Raw genomic sequence first — 18,000 nt, 5'->3', positions numbered from 1 at the left:
TTGGTAATTGTTTAAAGGTTACCAACAAAAAAGAAACGACTTTGGACGGAAAGTGTTTTCCTTTATTTGCTTATATATCCTTGGCCTTGCCTCTACTTGAATAAAGACTCGACTCGATCAGATGCCCAGGGCCTTAAGTCAAAATAAAGATCAAATTTCTCCCAGCACACCTGCAATAGTTGCACACAGTCCATCACCAATACACTCTACAATACTAGGTGCATTGAATATTTCTAGGTCAACAATAGTTATATATTGCGTATGTTCTACATGAAGATCACAGCAGTTAAGATATCTATGCTTTTCACTAAAATATGCTACAGAGGATACAATTCATTTGCACTTGCTGGTAAATACAATGTGCATTTTCTTTTCAAACGACATATTCCATACGAATTTTCACTAAAATATGCTACAAAGGATACAATTCATTTGCACTTGCTGGTAAATACAATGTGCATTTTCTTTTCAAATGACACATTCCATACACAACTACTATTACTCACTAAGAAAAACAAAGTGAATCTCCTGTGGAACCAAAAATCTGTCTCTTTCTTGGTGGCTACACAGATGTCATATTCCAGCAATTTCGTTCATATGTTGGCACTGATTGCGACAAAGCTCGCTCCCAAAGAATAGAGGCTCTCAGGGTACTACTCTGCAATTTCAGATTGTTACTACTCTGCAATTTCAGATAAATTGTTCCCACTTGAACCTGGGTTTCTAATTAAGACCAACTTCAAAATTCTTGCATCCCTGCTACTAAACTCCCTCAAATATTTTATTGTCTCATCTAGTACTAAAAGCGGCCCCATAGTCTCCAAACCTGCTACTGGAACCTCTCTGAGAGCTGGAAGACTCCCCATAGTCACTAAAATGGTGGGATCTAGAACCACCATAGCCACCTCCTTCCCACCACTATAGCTACTTCCCGATCCACTACCGTAACTGCCTCCTGATTTGCCATAACTTGAACCCCCATAATCTCCTCCTGATCCACCATAGCTTGAACCACCAGATCGCCCCCCTCCTGAACCACCGTAGCTTACAAAATGGCTCCCCCCTGAACTGCCAGAACTTCCAAAACGACTCCCTCCTGAACCGCCATAACTTCCAAAACGACTGCCTCCTGAATCACCGAAACCACCAAGTCTATCGTCTATTTCCTCTTTCATCTGAGTCAGCTCTTTAAACTTGGAACCTATATCATTTTCAATCATCTTAACTTGCCTAATCTGTTGGTCGGTATGGATAAGGATAGCATTGTCGGGCCTACCAGCATGCCCTGTTCGCCCTGATCTATGCACAAAAATATCTGAAGTCGTTGGGAGCTCATATTGAATAACGAGATCCACATTAGGAATATCAAGACCAGATGCAGCGACATCGGTAGCAATCAACACATTAAAACACCCCTCACGAAATCCAATAATAGTCCTCTCTCACTGATTCTGTGAGATATCACCATGAAGAGGTTCACATGTAAGTACTTGACCTAGTGCCATCGACAAACTATCTACATTTGACTTTGTTTGAGTGAAAACAATACATTTTCCCCCTTTGGCTTATTCAGTTATCAATGGGTTGAGAATCGAGCATTTCCCAGAGGTGGATGCAACAATAGAATAAAGTGAGATTTCTTTTGCCAACTTCTGAGATGATTCACCAACACGATCGATAACAACTGGATCATTTAAATAATTCCTCGAAAGCATCTGCACACAGACATGCATTGTAGCAGAAAAAGCATACTCTAGCACCTTTTCATCCATCTTTCCATAATCACCTCAACATCTTCATCGAAGCCCACATTCAGCATCTGGTCAACCTCATCCAAAACAATAAACTGTACTTCTGACAAGATTAATGCACCACGATTGATTAGATCAATAATGCGACTAGGGGTTCCAACAACAACATCTAAACCCATCTTATTTCTAGATAATTCTTTCCCTCGTTAAAGATGTTTTATAATATAAATCATATTTATGATGATATTCAACAACTTGAAAAATAAAAGAATGGAAAGAATAAAGATCCAATTTATACTTTGAAAATCCATTTTCTTGGAACAAAACATTAAATATGGTACTCGAAATAATATAACACCAAATATTCATTGTAGTGAATTCAAAACCAGACTTTTAAGTGAAATTACAGACACATAATGTTATAATGAAAATAGAGTAAAGCAGCTCTAAATTTGATGATATATATTATGATAAAAATCCAGAAGGACACGGAGCATTCTCTTACTGTAATAAATTTTGTGTTATAAAAGTAGGAAAACCGAATACATGGTCTATCGTGTTCTGAACATTCAGGACAGAGCAGAAGAAAACTTGGTACTTGTTTAGAGGTTACAGACAAAAAAGAAATGCCTTTGGAAGACATGGACGAAAAGCGTTTTCCCTTATTTGCTTATATATCCTTGGCCTTGGCTCTGCTCAAATAAAGACTCGGCTCGATCAGATGCCCAGAAAATTTCTCCCAGCACACCTGCAATAGTTGCGCACAATCCTATGTAAATAAAATTGTCAAATCTAAGCAAAAGAATCCCAATTTTCTTTACATTTGCAAAGAAAAATGAGGTGGAATCCTAGAGCGATCGATCCATCACCAATACACTCTACAATACTAGGTGTATTGAATATTTCTAGGTCAACAATAGTTATATATTGCGTATGTTCTATGTTCTACACGAAGATCACAACAGTTAAGATATCTATGTTTTTCACTAAAATATGCTACAAAGGATACAATTCATTTGCACTTGCTAGTAAATACAATGTGCATTTTCTTTTCAAACGACATATTCCATACACAACTACAATTACTCACTAAGAAAAACATAGTGAATTTTCACTAAAATATGCTACAAAGGATACAATTCATTTGCACTTGCTCGCAAATACAATGTGCATCTTAACTTTCCTAATTTGTTGGTCGATATGGATAAGGATAGCATTGCCAGTCCTACCAGCACGCGCTGTTCGCCCTGATTTATGCACAAAAATATCTGAAGTTGTTGGGATTTCATAATGAATAATGAGATCCACATTAGGAATATCAAGACCAAATGCAGCGACATCGGTAGCAATTAGCAAATTAAAAAACCCCTCACGAAAGCCAGCAAGAGTCCTCTCTTGCTGATTCTTTGAGATATCACCATGAAGAGGTTCACATGAAAGTACCTGACCCAGTGCCACCGACAAACTATCCGCATCTGAATTTGTTTAGGTGAATACAATACACTTACCCCCTTTGGCATATTTAGTTATCAATGGGTTGAGAATCAAGCGTTTCCCATAGGTGGATGCAGCAATATAATAAAGTGAGATTTCTTCTGCCAACTTCTGAGATGATTCACCAACACAATCGATAAAAACTAGATCATTTAAATATTTCCTCAAAAGCCTCTGTACCCAGACAAGCATTGTAGCAGAAAAAAGCATACCTTGATGCCTTTTCGGCCATCTTTCCATAATCACCTCAACATCTTCATCGAAGCCCACATTTAGCATCTGGTCAGCCTCATCCAAAACAATAAACTGTACTTCTAACAAGACTAATTCACCACGATATGGTACTCGAAATAATATAACAACAAATATTCATTGTAGTAAATTCAAAACCATACTTTTAAGTGAAATTACAGACACATAATGTTATAATGAAAATAGAGTAAAGGAGATCTAAATTTGATGATATATATTATGATAAAAATCCAGAAAGACACGAAGCATTCTCTTACTATAATAAATTTTGTGTTATAAAAGTAGGAAAACTGAATACATGGTCCAAGGTGTTGTGAACACTTCATCTATGATTCAAGATAGAGCAGAAGAAAACTTAGCACTTGTTTACAAGTTACAGACAAAAAATAAATTCCTTTGGAAGACATGGACAGAAAGTGTTTTCCCTTATTTGCTTATATATCCTTGGCCTTGGCTCTACTTGAATAAAGACTCAGCTCGATTAGATGCCTAGGGCCTTAAGTCAAAATAACAAGCAAATTTCTCCCAGCACACCTACAATAGTTGCGCAGAGTCCTATGTAAATAAAATTGTCAAATCTAAGCAAAAAAAATCCCAATTTTCTTTATATTTGCAAAGAAAAACAAGGTGGAATCCTGGAGCGATCGGTCCATCGCCAATACACTCTACAATACTAGGTGCATTGAATATTTCTAGGTCAACAATAGTTATATATTGCGTATGTTCTATGTTCTAAACGAAAATCATAGCAGTTAAGATATCTATGATTTTCACTAAAATATGCTATAGAGGATACAATTCATTTGCACTTGCTGGTAAATACAATGTGCATTTTCTTTTCAAACGACATATTCCATACACAGCTACAATTACTCACTAAGAAAAATAGAGTGACTTTTCACTAAAATATGCTACAAAGGATACAATTCATTTGCACTTGCTGGAAAATACAATGTGCATCTTAACTTTCCTAATCTGTTGGTCGGTATGTGTTAGCACTCCAAGAAGCTCTCCTAGGTTGTAGCTCGGAGATGCCTAGTAACATATAACTCTTCAATATCATTCTCTGAACTATTGGAATGGATTGGGGTTAGGATCAAGTTAGATGACTATTTCAACTCTATTTTCACTCAAGACATGCATGAACACCCTCAGCTTTACAAGGCTTTAGACCATTAATGCTCAATAGTTTATAGATTCAATGGATAGATGGAGAATACTAACTGTACCAGAAAATGCATACATAAACACATATGAATGGCTAGCTACAGAAAGTAAATGAAGCTTGCAAATCTAATTTATCAACACAAAGATAAGATGACAGTTATCTGGCATTAGACACAGAAGAAACATGAATAACCTATTCAAGTGCAAGCTTATAACAGAGGAGAAAATGGGAATTGAACATGTAATAGCAAAAGAAACTTATATTGCTGGAATGAAGATGAGACACTGAGAGGAGTAGAGTCCCCACAGTCTCCAAAAGTTGAACCCTTGTTTTTTCTAACTTTCAACCATTTATAGGCTTTTTACAATGCTCTCGGGCTCTCTAGGGCTCGAGATGTCTTAATCTATCCCCTCTGGCTTCTAACTACTTGATGCCATAACTAGACAGACATGAGCTCAGAGGTCTCTTTTCCTAACAAACACAATGACCAAATTCTAGTAATTTCGTTGCGCTGTCAGCTGGCTCACTTGTGCCAGCGACGTTCCATGACCATTTCTATTAGTTTGGCTGCACCGTGCTGTTCTTTTTCCCCTTTCATCCATGTATTCCATTATTTTCAGTTCAATTGTTCGACTGTCACAAACACAGACAGAGCTAACAACTTTCCTTCCCGGTTGACTGATGGGAAGTGGGATACGGGAGCATATGGGCCATTGGATGGCGTGAATCGGTGGTCGGGATGTTGGTTGGGTGGCGGAGGATGAACTGAGGTGATCATGAATGAAGGTTGTTGGATCAAGAGAGATGGACAGAGGAGATCAATCGCCAGAGGCCTGAAGTCGTGGCAGAAGCGGAATAAGCCCAAACCATCAGATCATGGATGGGTAGATCGAATGACTATCGAGCGAAGGGGGTTCTTGAAAGATAACGTCTGGGAGTGGTTTCATTTGAGTGGAAATGGTTTCTATCGGGAAGTCAATTGGGAGATAAGCGGTAAAGGTTGGAGCCCGCCCGATTCCATTCATCAGGCGCCACATAGCAGCGAAGGCGAGAGAGGAAACTGCCTTTATCAGGCGGGTATCCCTCTCGCTTGTTGCTCACTCGAAATCGTTGTGAACCATCGGATATGATGGAGGAAGATCGACGGTTGAGGATCATCGTGCAAGTTGATTTGATCGGCTAAGCAATAATTGTCGGATCGAGTTTAGATCAACAGTCAAGATGTGATCGTTAATCATAGAGGTGAAGGGTTTGCAGACAGTGCGATGGAATTACGATACGACGATGGGTGATTAAGCGATGTGTGATAGCTATTGGATCGGCGAATGGAATGGACGGTGGAGATCGATCTGATCATGGATTGAAGGATGGAGAGTGCAGTGGAAAAGAGATGAACCGAGAGCGAACCCGTCGATGTTTATGAGCACGGGTGTATAATTCCGGCTTATGGCCAAAGTGGAGCAAGAGGAGACGTGGACCATCAGAGCTAAAACAGGGGACATTTCCATTAAAATAGCAGCGGTGCACCTCAGGGCTAACATTGGCTCCTTCTGGGGATGAAAGCCTCCCTGTGAGGTTTCAAGAACTGTAGACTACTGCCTTTCCAATAACAACCAAAACAAACTTATCTCCTAGTGTTCCATTGGGCATGGAGTTTATTTGCATAAAAAAAAAACCTGAAAAAACCTATTACAATATTAAGGCCTTGAAGCCTCATATGAAGTAAAGTTTCAAAAATCGCCCATTGACTGGGCCATCAAAAACACCTTCCCCCTCAAAATTGTGCAGAATGAATGTATTGTTCATCTGAACTTGAGCAATGACAAACGGTCCCGTCCATAAGGCATCAAACTTACCATGGTTGCCCTTCTTTTCCTTCAATGGATCCCATTTGAGAACCCAGTCACCAACCTAAAAACTGTCCATTTTTTCCTTTCTATCAAAGGTTTCTTTGATCTTCTGTTGATGAATTCTTGACTTCTCAACCAGTTATTCTTTGGTCTCCTGTAATTCAACCAAGTTACTCATTCTCCTTTCCATGTCGTTCTCTTCATCCTGTTCTTCTTGCAAGAATTTGGCCACAGGGAGAATTAGCTGGATAGGAAAAACAGCTTCAATGCCATAAACTAGCTTAAATGGAGAATTTCCTATGGACTTCTTGTTGGTAACTCTGTCAGCCCATAGTGCAAACTTCAACTTGGAATCCCAGTTCTTTTTGTTGTCCTCTAATAGTTTTTTGATTATCCTTACAAGACTCTTGTTAGATGATTCTGCCAGGCCATTGCCTTGAGGATAATATGAGGTAGAATGCACCAATTGAATGCCCATGGCTTCACACATGTCCACCAATTCTTTTTCCCTAAAATTTGTTGTGTTATCAGTGACTAGTTTGGTTGGGCAACCAAATCTAGTGAAAATATTCTCATTTAAGAACTCTATGATAACCTGATGATTAGCATTTTTAGTGGGTATAGCCTCAATCCATTTGGTGAAATAATTAGTGGCTACCAAGATCCATTTGTGATGGCCACTGGAATGTGGATTGATCTCACCTATGAAGTCCAAGCCCCACTGCTAGAAGGGACCATTGGCATGTACTAGCTTTAAGGGAAAAGATTTTAGTTGTTGTCTTCCTGCAAACCTCTAACATTTGTCACAAGACTTCGCAAAAGAAAACACATCAAAGAACAAAGTAAGCTAATAATACCCAGCTCTCAGGATCTTGTGGGCCGTGGTTTTCCAATAATGATGCCCTCCACAGATGCTAGAATGGAATTGGTGCATGACTTCCAGAGATTCTCCTTTTTCTAGACATCTCAAGAGGATCCATGATGGGTCTTTCCAATAAAGCAGGTTTTCATTAATGTAGAATTTGGCTGATCTAAGCTTAATGGCCTAGGCTTGACTTGAGCTATGCCCTGGAGGGACTTCTAGCTTCTATAAAAAATGAACTACACTGGAATACCATTCACAAGTGGCTAGATTTTCAGCCAAAGACTAATTCTGCTCTTGCTCTTCTGTTGCTTCCTCTGTCCACTCACCACCTGAATTTGAACCCATGCAATTGATGTCTAACAAACTACAATTTTCCTCAGCCATAAGCTTAGCCAAGCCCTGGCCTTTGACAAGCTTGGTGGGCTTCACCTCTATGTTGAACTCTATGAATTTTGCAATCCATTTAGCCCTCTTTCCATCAATATCTGGCTAAGTTAGAACATCTTTTATTGAGGTTGAAGGTACATATGCAATCACTTTGGAATGCAGAATATAAATTCTGAATGCCTTTAAAGATTTTATGAGAGCATAAGCTTGTTTTTCAATAAGGTCATACCTTAGTTTAGCATCCCTCAGAGTTTTACTGAAAAAGGCCACAGGGTGCTCTACACCTTCATCATTTTTCTGCAATAGAACTGCTACAAGTGTACCATAAGAGGCAAAAGAGAAGATATAAAAATCCCTAGTATAATCTGGACTGATTAGAGTGGGAGTTTCCATGATAGCTTGTTTGATGGCTTCAAAAGAGCTTCTTGCCCCATCTGTCCATTTTATTTCTGATCCTTTCTTCAGCATGGAAGTGATGTGCTTCACTAGCTCTGCAAAGTTTGGACTAAACCTCCTGACAAAGTTAATCTTACCCAGAAAAGATTGAATGTCCCTTTTTCACCTTGGGATGGATAATGTATGAATTGGTTGAACTCTTGCTAAATCGATCTTCACACCTTCAGCAGAAACAATATGTCCCAGAAGTTTGCCTTCTTCTAGAGAAAACTGTGACTTCTTTGGGTTTACAGAAATTCCAAACCGTCTGCACTCTAGAAACACCTTCTTCGAATGCTGCAAATGGTCCTCATGACTGCTGGAAAGACTATTATGTCATCAAGGTAAATAAGGACAAACTTGTCCTTCTCTCCCACAAAGGCTATGTCCATGGCCCTCTGAAAAGTAGCCCCAGCATTCATTAGTCCAAAAGGCATCTTGGAGTACATGAAAGTTCCCCAAGGAGTAGCGAAGGTGGTCTTTTCCCGATCTTCTGGATGTACAGAAATCTAATTGTAACCTGAAAATCCATCTAAGAAAGACATGACTCCAGCCCCTGAAACTTTTTGCAGCAAGTGTTCCATCTTAGGCAGGGGGTAGTTGTCCTTTTTAGAGCATTTGTTCAGATTCCTGAAGTCAACACAAAGCCTGATTTCTCCATTCTTATTTCTTACTACCACAAGGTTAGCTATCCAATTTGAATACCTTAGGGGGACTATGATCTTGGCGTCCAATAGCTTCTTGATTCCCTTTTCAATCAAAGGCAATAAGAGAGGGTTGATAGCAGGGAAAATTTTAAGGACCCCCCCTAAATTTACATGTATAATAAATGGGCGAATCTCCATGGTATATAGGAAAAATGGAAGGCGATTTTATCAATAATATGATACATATATATAATTTTTTGGCGAATCTCTCACCTGGCGTGGCGAATATTTTACTCAATTATAAAATCTTGTGTTTATTGAATACACAAATGAAATCATTGCATTTCTTTAAAATATCTTTTGAAATCAAAATTACCGAAATTACATATCGATAACCTAGTGGGTGTAGGATAAAATTCACCCATGCTATTCACAGAAAGCATGAGAAAAAACCTAATACTATATATAAAACCAAAAAAAATTCAAATGCATCACTTCTAGGGACCTCGTAACCACCCTGCCAATACACAAGTATGTTCCTGTTTTCAATTAGAAAAATTACCCAAATTACAATCTGTTTACTCCAGCATATGTTGGAAAGTTATAGAAGGATGACTAGTGCAATCAATCCATTCCTTTTAGCCCTGGATTTGTTTCAGTTTAAAACAGAAGTATACAAATATACTTAATGTCTATGCTTTAACCATTCACCTTAAGATGTTTTTACAATATAATTTCCTAAGTCTATTTAATATCTTCATTATCATAAAAACCAACCTATATCCATCTTAACTCCACATCTACCACTCTTAGGGGGATGAAATCTATTTATCCCTCTGAGCACTTGGTATACCCAGAATTAAGATGGATCTAAGATGATAGAATTTCCCCTTTAAATAGTCTATGCTCACATGAATACCAAGGTATTACCATGGGTCAATACCATGGGTTATCATAAACCTTGAGCTTAAAAGTTACTATTAGTAATTTATAAAAATTAATAAAATTAATAGTTGATTTTTATTTTATTTTTTATTTTAACCAAGCTAAAATGTTTAACATACATTAAATTACAACATCCATTTTTACTCTTGATCGGATCAAATATTTTTTCACTCTATGCTAGTTTGCATATCACGATATTTGATACCTCTCGAGGGTTAGTAGATCCAGAGTAAAGATGGATCTATGCTGGTTTAATTCCCCCATTTAAATAGGCTACATTCCAGGTGAATACCATGGGTCAATACCATGTGCCATTTTGGTGAATACCATGGGTCAATACCATGTGCCATTTTTATTTTTATTAATACTAATATTAGGGTTAATAACGTTTTTTTGCATGGTATTAATAACAATATAGTCCATGGTATTTGTCCCATAGTATTTTTCCCATAGGTTTCACCTAAATATAACGCATTTTTTAGTGTTCGTAAATATAAGGTGACTTATGGAGTAAATATAAAAAAATGTTTTATTTTTTTTCCATACCTCTCGTTTATTTATACTTTTATTAATTTACCATACCTCTTTTACAAATATGGTATTTGGCCCATAGGATTCACTTAAATAAAACCTCTTTCTTGAGCCTTCATAAATAAAACGAGGGTTATGGTCTAAATATAAAAAGAGGTTTTATTTATTTACCATGCGTCTAGTTTATTTATATTTTTATTTATTTACCATACCTTTTGAGTAAGTATAAAAAGACGTTTTATTTATTTACCATACCTCCACTTTACTTATATTTTTATTTGTTTACACCCTTGCATTTATATAAGGTGACTTATGGAGTAAATATAAAAAATGTTTTATTTATTTACCATACCTCTCATTTATTTATATTTTTATTAATTTACCATACCTCTCATTTATTTATATTTTTATTAATTTACCATACCTCTTTTATAAATATGGTATTTGGGCCTTTGGCCCATAGGATTCACTTAAATAAAACCTATTCTTGAAAATGGGCGAATGGAAGGTTGTAACTCCTAATTTCAAGGGCTAAATTTACCTTTCTTACCCTCTCCCTTAAAATAAGGTGGGCTATTTGAGGTGATTTGTAAAAATGTACTATGATACAAATATTCGCCCACTAAAAATTTAAAACCCCTTAATTTCGCCAAAGGGCGAACATTCACCCCTAAAATTTTCTATGGCTGATAGGTCTTAATATCTGCTTAAAAGGGATGGTGTTCTTCTCCAGTGGAATCTTATGTTGAATGATGTTGGTGTCATAGGTCTTAAGATCACTATACTCCCAAGCAAAAATATCAGCAAATTGTTTCATCAGGGTGCAATACTCGGAAATTTGGGCAGAAGACAAATAAGTAGACAGATTTATGTACTTTGGATGGGCTGGACTCCCTACGTTATGTCTATGAACAACATACTCATTTTCTTTTTTGGCAGGCTTATAAGGTACATCATTTTGATCAGACAGCTTTTCTAGGGGCACCAATCCTTTGGGTATACAGTTACTAGGTAGTTGAACAATTCTATCTTGACCAATATCGTCCTTTAGCTTGGAAAGGTTACATTATTCAATGGTTTCATTTTCTTGGTCAATGTGCATTTCAGAAAATTCATCAATGACCTGTAAAAACCTATTAATTTCATCATCATCTTCAAAAACTTGCTAGTATTTGACATTGTCAGGCAGAGATGGTCTATATTTTACCTTAACTTCATAAGTCAATTTAGGAGGCAAAAGAGGAATAAACATGCTAGCAGACACAGGAAGGGAATCAACAAGCTGGTTCTTCATTCTAGGGATGTAAGAAATGTTGAAACTATTAAAAGAACCCTTGAGCTTCCATACCTCATCTTTGTATGCTTTTAGCCTTGGATGCTTTTCTTGGAAATTTTTGTTCACCTGCTGAATGATAAGGTATGCATCTCCAAACACCTTTAGACATTTGATGCCCATTTCTTTAGCAGCGTTTAAGCCCAATATCAAGGCTTCGTACTCTGCTATGTTATTTGCGACCTGGAAAGTTAATTTGAAAGATAAATGAATGAATTGTTGTGTGGGGGACACAAGTACTACCCCTGCCCCTGCAACTTCCTTAGAGCAAGCTCCATCAAAGAACATGTCCCAAATTTGTGGGCCTTCTTCCTCTATGATCTGGCAAACCGGTTTCCTAAGCTGCATGGAGGCCAACTGGGATTCTTCAATCTGAAGAATACAGGCTCCAAAATCAGTGTCGACAGCATAGATGGGATGATTAGTGGGATTCCTTTCATCACTGATGATATAAGCCAACTGAGCTTCTCTGTATAATCTCCTACTCTCACCTCCAAAAATTGGGACAGTAGCATAGGACAGATCATTTTGAAATGTTCCACCTAATCTCTTGATCCAACCCTTGGAAAGCAACATGCCAAACTTGGGGGGTACATCTGCTACCATAATATCCATCATCATGCTCTTCATGGGTAGCTGAGACAAGGTGATGGCTAGGTCTTTAATTAATCCCAAACATTTCACTTTTCTAGAGTCAAAAGAAAATAGGTCATGATAAGACTTGGTAATGTCAAGACCCAACTCATCCATGACAGCCTTGGGCATTAGATTATGGCTGGCTCCTGTGTCCAGAAGGCAGTTGTGAAGGATTTTGTCATGAATAGTCAAAGGGACATAGAATGATGGGGAGTTTTCATCACAATTTTTAATCATTGGTTTGAGAACAACAGTTGGTTTGTCGGCTTGCAGATTTACATAGTCAGTGGAGGCTTGGAGGGCTTTAGGCTCAAGGGCCTCGAAGATATATTTCTTGAAGGACTCATTCTTCACTAGTTCAATGAGAGTTATAGGTATGCTTAGCTTCTGAATTTCTGATTCAAAACTAAAAGGAGAAGGAGACTTGTCAAGGCCTCTTACCTCGTGAGCTGGAGCTTTGAGGATGATGGGATCAACTGTCGGTCGTTTTTGCTTTTTAGCTTGCTGCATTGCAGGGACAACAGCTCTCTAAACAGGAGTTTCCTTGGCATTATTCATCTTCGACCTCAGATCATATCTGTGTTGATCATCAGTTTTTAGAACAGCTCCACCATCCCACTCTTGGCTGATCTGGTCATTGAAAAATGACTTTTCATAGGTAGCTGAGGTCAAAAAGGAGGCACTACCTTTGTCTTCTAGACAATGGATCTCATCATCTTCTTCAAACTTCTCTTCTTCCATGACTACATTCTGGAAAGGGGTCTTCACCCTTTGGTCTTCATTGGCATCTTTGCTTCTTTGCAGAATCTGCAACTGCTCATTAGCTCTTCTATATGGATTTGGGTTTCTAGGAGCAAAGGTATTAGGAACTCTTCCTTTCCCAGGGTGCTGCTCAACCTTTAATTTGGAGATTTCAGAGGTTAATGACTCTATCATCTTGGTCATTTTATCTATCTTGGGATCTGAATATGATGAAGATTCGCCCCTCTGTCTCCTTCTATCAACATTCCCCTTGAGCTTCTCTACAACCATGATGTTTGATTCTACTTCCAAGGTTGCATCCTACATATCAGCCAAGGTAGCACATCGTCTCTCCCTCAAAAATAGACAGAAGTCAGAATCAAAGGCACTGGCATAGATGAGTTTAGCAGAGGTAATGGTGGGTTTTACTTCAGTTGGTATCTTGTTGTACATGCGGTTAAACCTCTTATTAAAATCAGACAACAACTCACCATTTTCCCTCTTTAAGTTCCCAAACTCGGTGTGGTAGTAGAGTAGATCCTTCTTATCCCCCCAATGCTTTAGGAATGCATCATCTAAAGCCTCAATATCTGCTATAGACCTTGGGGTCAGTTCTCTGAACCATTTTCTAGCCTCTCCATCTAGACTTTGGACAAAAACTCTCATCCATACATCATCTTCACTAATGTCCAGGTTATCAGCATAGCTATAGAATGATTCAAGATGTTCCTCAGCTGTAACACCTTCAGTCCCAGTGAACTTAGGCCTATACTTCTGATATTCTCTAGTAGGCATGGCATTCAAAGGAGTGGGCAGTACCAGAGGTCCATACCTAGCAGCTATGATTCTTTCCATTTTGGTAGGTGTTGCCATAGCTGTGGTGGCTATAAGGGTACTGGAAGTCTAAATGATAGAGGGTTGAGGAGTGACTGATAAGACTAAAGGAGTATGATGGATAGGAGGAGAGGCTTCCTTTGGGCTTACAACAAAAGGAGAACCTGAAGAATAAGGAGCTCTATGAATCTCTGAGATTTTTTCTTCACTGCTAGTATTAGATGCTATACTCTCAACATATACTTGTTCTATTACAAGAATTTCTTGAAGAGATATAGAATATTGTTTAGAACTACTTGAACCTGATACTCCTTTCTACAATGCCTTTATTTCTTTAATGATTCTTTCTGGGTTAGGTACTAGGTCAGCTTGTGGCTTTTGAGGATTTCTCCGAGTATGCCTCACAAATTGAGCTAGCACTATGAAGTGGAGTTTCCAAGAGGTTCGTTCTCCAGTAGAGTCGCCAAATAGATGATTACAACTGAAAAAGTGTCTAGACTTTGTCTATCATGAAATTTGGATCTGTGTCGTCCCCCAGGGAAGTTGAGCTTTAGTCTCCTCTCCCCGGCAACAACGCTAATTTATGTTAGCATTCCGGGAAGCTCTCCTAGGTTGTAGCTCGGAGATGCCTGGTAACATATAAATCTTCAATATCGTTCTTTGAACTATTGGAATGGATTGGGGTTAGGATCAAGTTAGACTATTGTTTCAACTCTATTTTCACTCAAGACATGCATGAACACCCTCAACTTTACAAGGATTTAGACCACTAATGCTCAATAGTTTATAGATTCAATGGATAGATGGAGAATACTAACTGTACCAACAGATGCATACATAAACACATACGAATGGCTAGCTACAAAAAGTAAATGAAGCTTGCAAGTCCAATTTATCAACGCAGAGATAAGATGACAGTTATTTGGCATTAGACACAGAAGAAAACATGAATAACTTATTCAAGTGCAAGCTTAGAACAGAGGAGAAAATGGGAATTGAACATGTAACAACAAAAGAATCTTATATTGTTGGAATGAAGATGAGATGCTGAGAAGAGCAGAGTCTCCATAGTCTCCAAAAGTTGAACCCTTGTTTTTTCTAACTTTCAGCCATTTATAGGCTTTTTACAATGCTCTCGGGCTCTCTAGGGCTCGAGATGTCTTAATCTATCCCCTCTAGCTTCTAACTACTTGATGCCATAACTAGATGGACATGAGCTTAGAGGTCTCTTTTCCCAACAAACACAGTGACCAAATTCTGGTAATTTTGCTACGCTGTCAGGTGGCTTGCTCGTGCCAGCGACGTTCCATGACCATTTCTGTTAGTTCGGCTGCATCGTGCTGTTGTTTTTCCCATTTCGGCATGTATTCCATTATTTCAGTTCAAATGTCTGACTGTCACAAACACGGACAGAGCTAACAACTTTCCTCCCCAGGTGACTAATGGGAAGTGGGATACGGGGGCATATGGGCCATTGGATGGCGTGAATCGGCGGTCGGGATGCTGGTTGGGCGGCGGAGGATGAACTGAGGTGATCATGAACGAAGGTTGTTGGATCGGGAGAGATGGGCGGAGGAGATCAATCGCCGGAGGCTTGAAGTCGTGGCGGGAGCAGAATAAGCCTGAGCCATTAGATCTTGGATGGGTAGATCGAATGGCTATCGGGCGGAGGAGGTGCTCGAAAGATAACGTGCAGGAGTGGTTTCATTTGAGTGGAAATGGTTTCTATCGGGCAGTCAATTGGGTGGTAAGCAGTAAAGGTTGGAGCCCGCCTGATTCCATTCATTGGGCACCACGTAGTAGCGGAGGGGAGAGAGGAAATCGCCTTTATTGGGCGGGTATCCCTCTCTCTTGTTGCTCACCCAAAATCATTGTGAACCGTCGAATATGATGGAGGAATATCAACGGTTGAGGATCATCATGCAAGTTTATTTGATCAGCTAAGCGACAGCCGTTAGATCGAGTTCAGATCAACGGTCAAGATGTGATCGTTAATCGCAGAGGTGAAGGGTTGGCGGACATTGCGATGGAATTGCGATACACCGATGGGTGATTAAGTGATGCGTGATAGCCGTTGGATCGAAAAATGGAATGGATAGCGGAGATCGATCTAATCGGTGATTAGAGGATGGAGAGCATAACGGAAAAGAGATGAACCAAGAGCAGACCCACCGATGTTTATGAGCACGGGTGTATAATTTTTCAAGTCTGGCTTATGGCCAAAGCGGAGCAAGAGGAGATGTGGACCATCGGAGCTAAAACAAGGGAAATTTCTGTTAAAATAGCCACGCTGCACCTCAAGGCTAATAGGTATGGATAAGGATAGCATTTCCAGTCCTACCAGCATGCCCTATTCACCTTGATCTATGCACAAAAAAATATGAAGTTGTTGGGAGCTCATAATGAATAACGAGATGCACATTAGGAATATCAAGACCAGATGTAGCAACATCGATAGCAACCAACAGATTAAAACACCCCTCATGAAATCCAACAAGAGTCCTCTCTCGCTGATTCTGTGAGATATCACCATGAAGAGGTTCACATGCAAGTACCCAACCCAGTGCCACCGACAAACTATCCACATCTAACTTTGTTTGAGTGAAAACAATACATTTCCCCCTTTGGCATATTCAGTTATCAATGCGTTGAGAATCAAGCATTTCCCATAGGTGGATGCAGCAATATAATAAAGTGAGATTTATTCTGCCAACTTCTGTGATGATTCAAAAACACGATCGATAACAATTGGATAATTTAAATATTTCCTCGAAAGCCTCTGCAGCCAGACATGCATTGTAGTAGAAAAAAAGCATACTCTGACGCCTTTTCAGCCATCTTTCCATAATCACCTCAACATCTTCATCAAAGCCCACATTCAGCATCTGGTCAGCCTCATCCAAAACAATAAACTGTACTTCTGACAAGACTAATGCACCACGATTGATTAGATCAATAATGCGACCAGGTGTTCCAGCAACATCTAAACCCCTTCTAAGAACATTGATTTGGCTCATTATAGGTACACCCCCATAACATCAAAGAGTATCTGGGCTTGGAGTAGATTCTTGGAATTCCTTGGCATGCAAGTTCTCGTGTTGGAGCCAAGATGAGTGCCAAGGGATATGATCCATGCCCATTCTTACGGTTGTGCTGAATGATTTTGTCCAAGATTGGGATTCCAAAGGCAAGAGTTTTTCCAGTTCCTGTCCTGGCGCGACCAATCATGTCACAACCTTGCATTACTGGTTCCAACACTGCTTTTTGAATGGGGAACAATCTAGTAATACCGCGCCTATCGAGAGAATTAATAATTTCTTCATCAATTCTGAGCTTGGAAACATCAACCCTTCATCGTCACCGCCGACTTTCCTTTTGGCTCCAACTTTTTGTATCATAGTCACCGTATTTTGTCCGAGGCGTCTCGACCTCCTGAAGCCCAAGACGCGTGCCTCTCATCCTCTGCGATTCCATATTCCGCCAACAACTGGGAACCCGCACTACAATCGAACGCTCCAAGCATCTCACTTGGCTAATATCGTCGTTGATGATTTTATCTCTCCTGATGTCGTACTGACTGGCGGATTGTAGGCTTCGGAGGATTGAAACACTTCGAGTGAAACCCCGAGAGACGAGCGACAAAGGGTTTATCAGAATGGGATTCTTTAGAGGAAACCAACACGAGGAGAATCGAAGCCCTGTTGGACCTCCTCCATTGAGGGATTTCAATAGGGAAAAAGCCGCAACGGCTTTGGCTACCTTCGAATTCAACTGTCTACCTGCCATGCTGTTCAATTTCGGAACAATTGAAGCAGCCACCTCGTATTGACTGGCGAATTGCAGGCTTCGGAGGATTGAAACCCTTCAAGTGAAACCTCGAGAGACGGGCGACAAAGGGTTTATCATAACAGGATTCTTTAGAGGAAACGAACACAAGGAGAATCGAAGCCCTGTTGGTCCTCCTCCATTGAGGGATTTCAATAGGGGAAAAGCTGCAGCAGCTTTGGATGCCTTCGAACTCAGCTGTTTTCCTACCATGCATTTCAATTTCGGCACAATTGAAGCAACCACGTCGTAGTGACTAGCGGATTGCAGGCTTCAGAGGATTGAAACCCTTCGAGTGAAACCCCT

General features: G+C 39.4%; 1 pseudogene; it reads right to left on the bottom strand.

Moving 5' to 3' along the window:
- Positions 1–677: 677 nt before the first annotated feature.
- On the bottom strand, positions 678–17,392 carry LOC149151004 (DEAD-box ATP-dependent RNA helicase 53-like; annotated as a pseudogene).
- Positions 17,393–18,000: the final 608 nt, after the last annotated feature.

This window comes from Pinus tabuliformis, chromosome 9, assembly GCF_031772625.1.
Source record: "Pinus tabuliformis cultivar Carrire ecotype Pingquan chromosome 9, CPIR1, whole genome shotgun sequence".
NCBI lineage: Eukaryota > Viridiplantae > Streptophyta > Pinopsida > Pinales > Pinaceae > Pinus > Pinus tabuliformis.
Note: the sequence above shows the minus strand (reverse complement) of the source record. Positions and strands in the feature narration are given on the sequence as shown.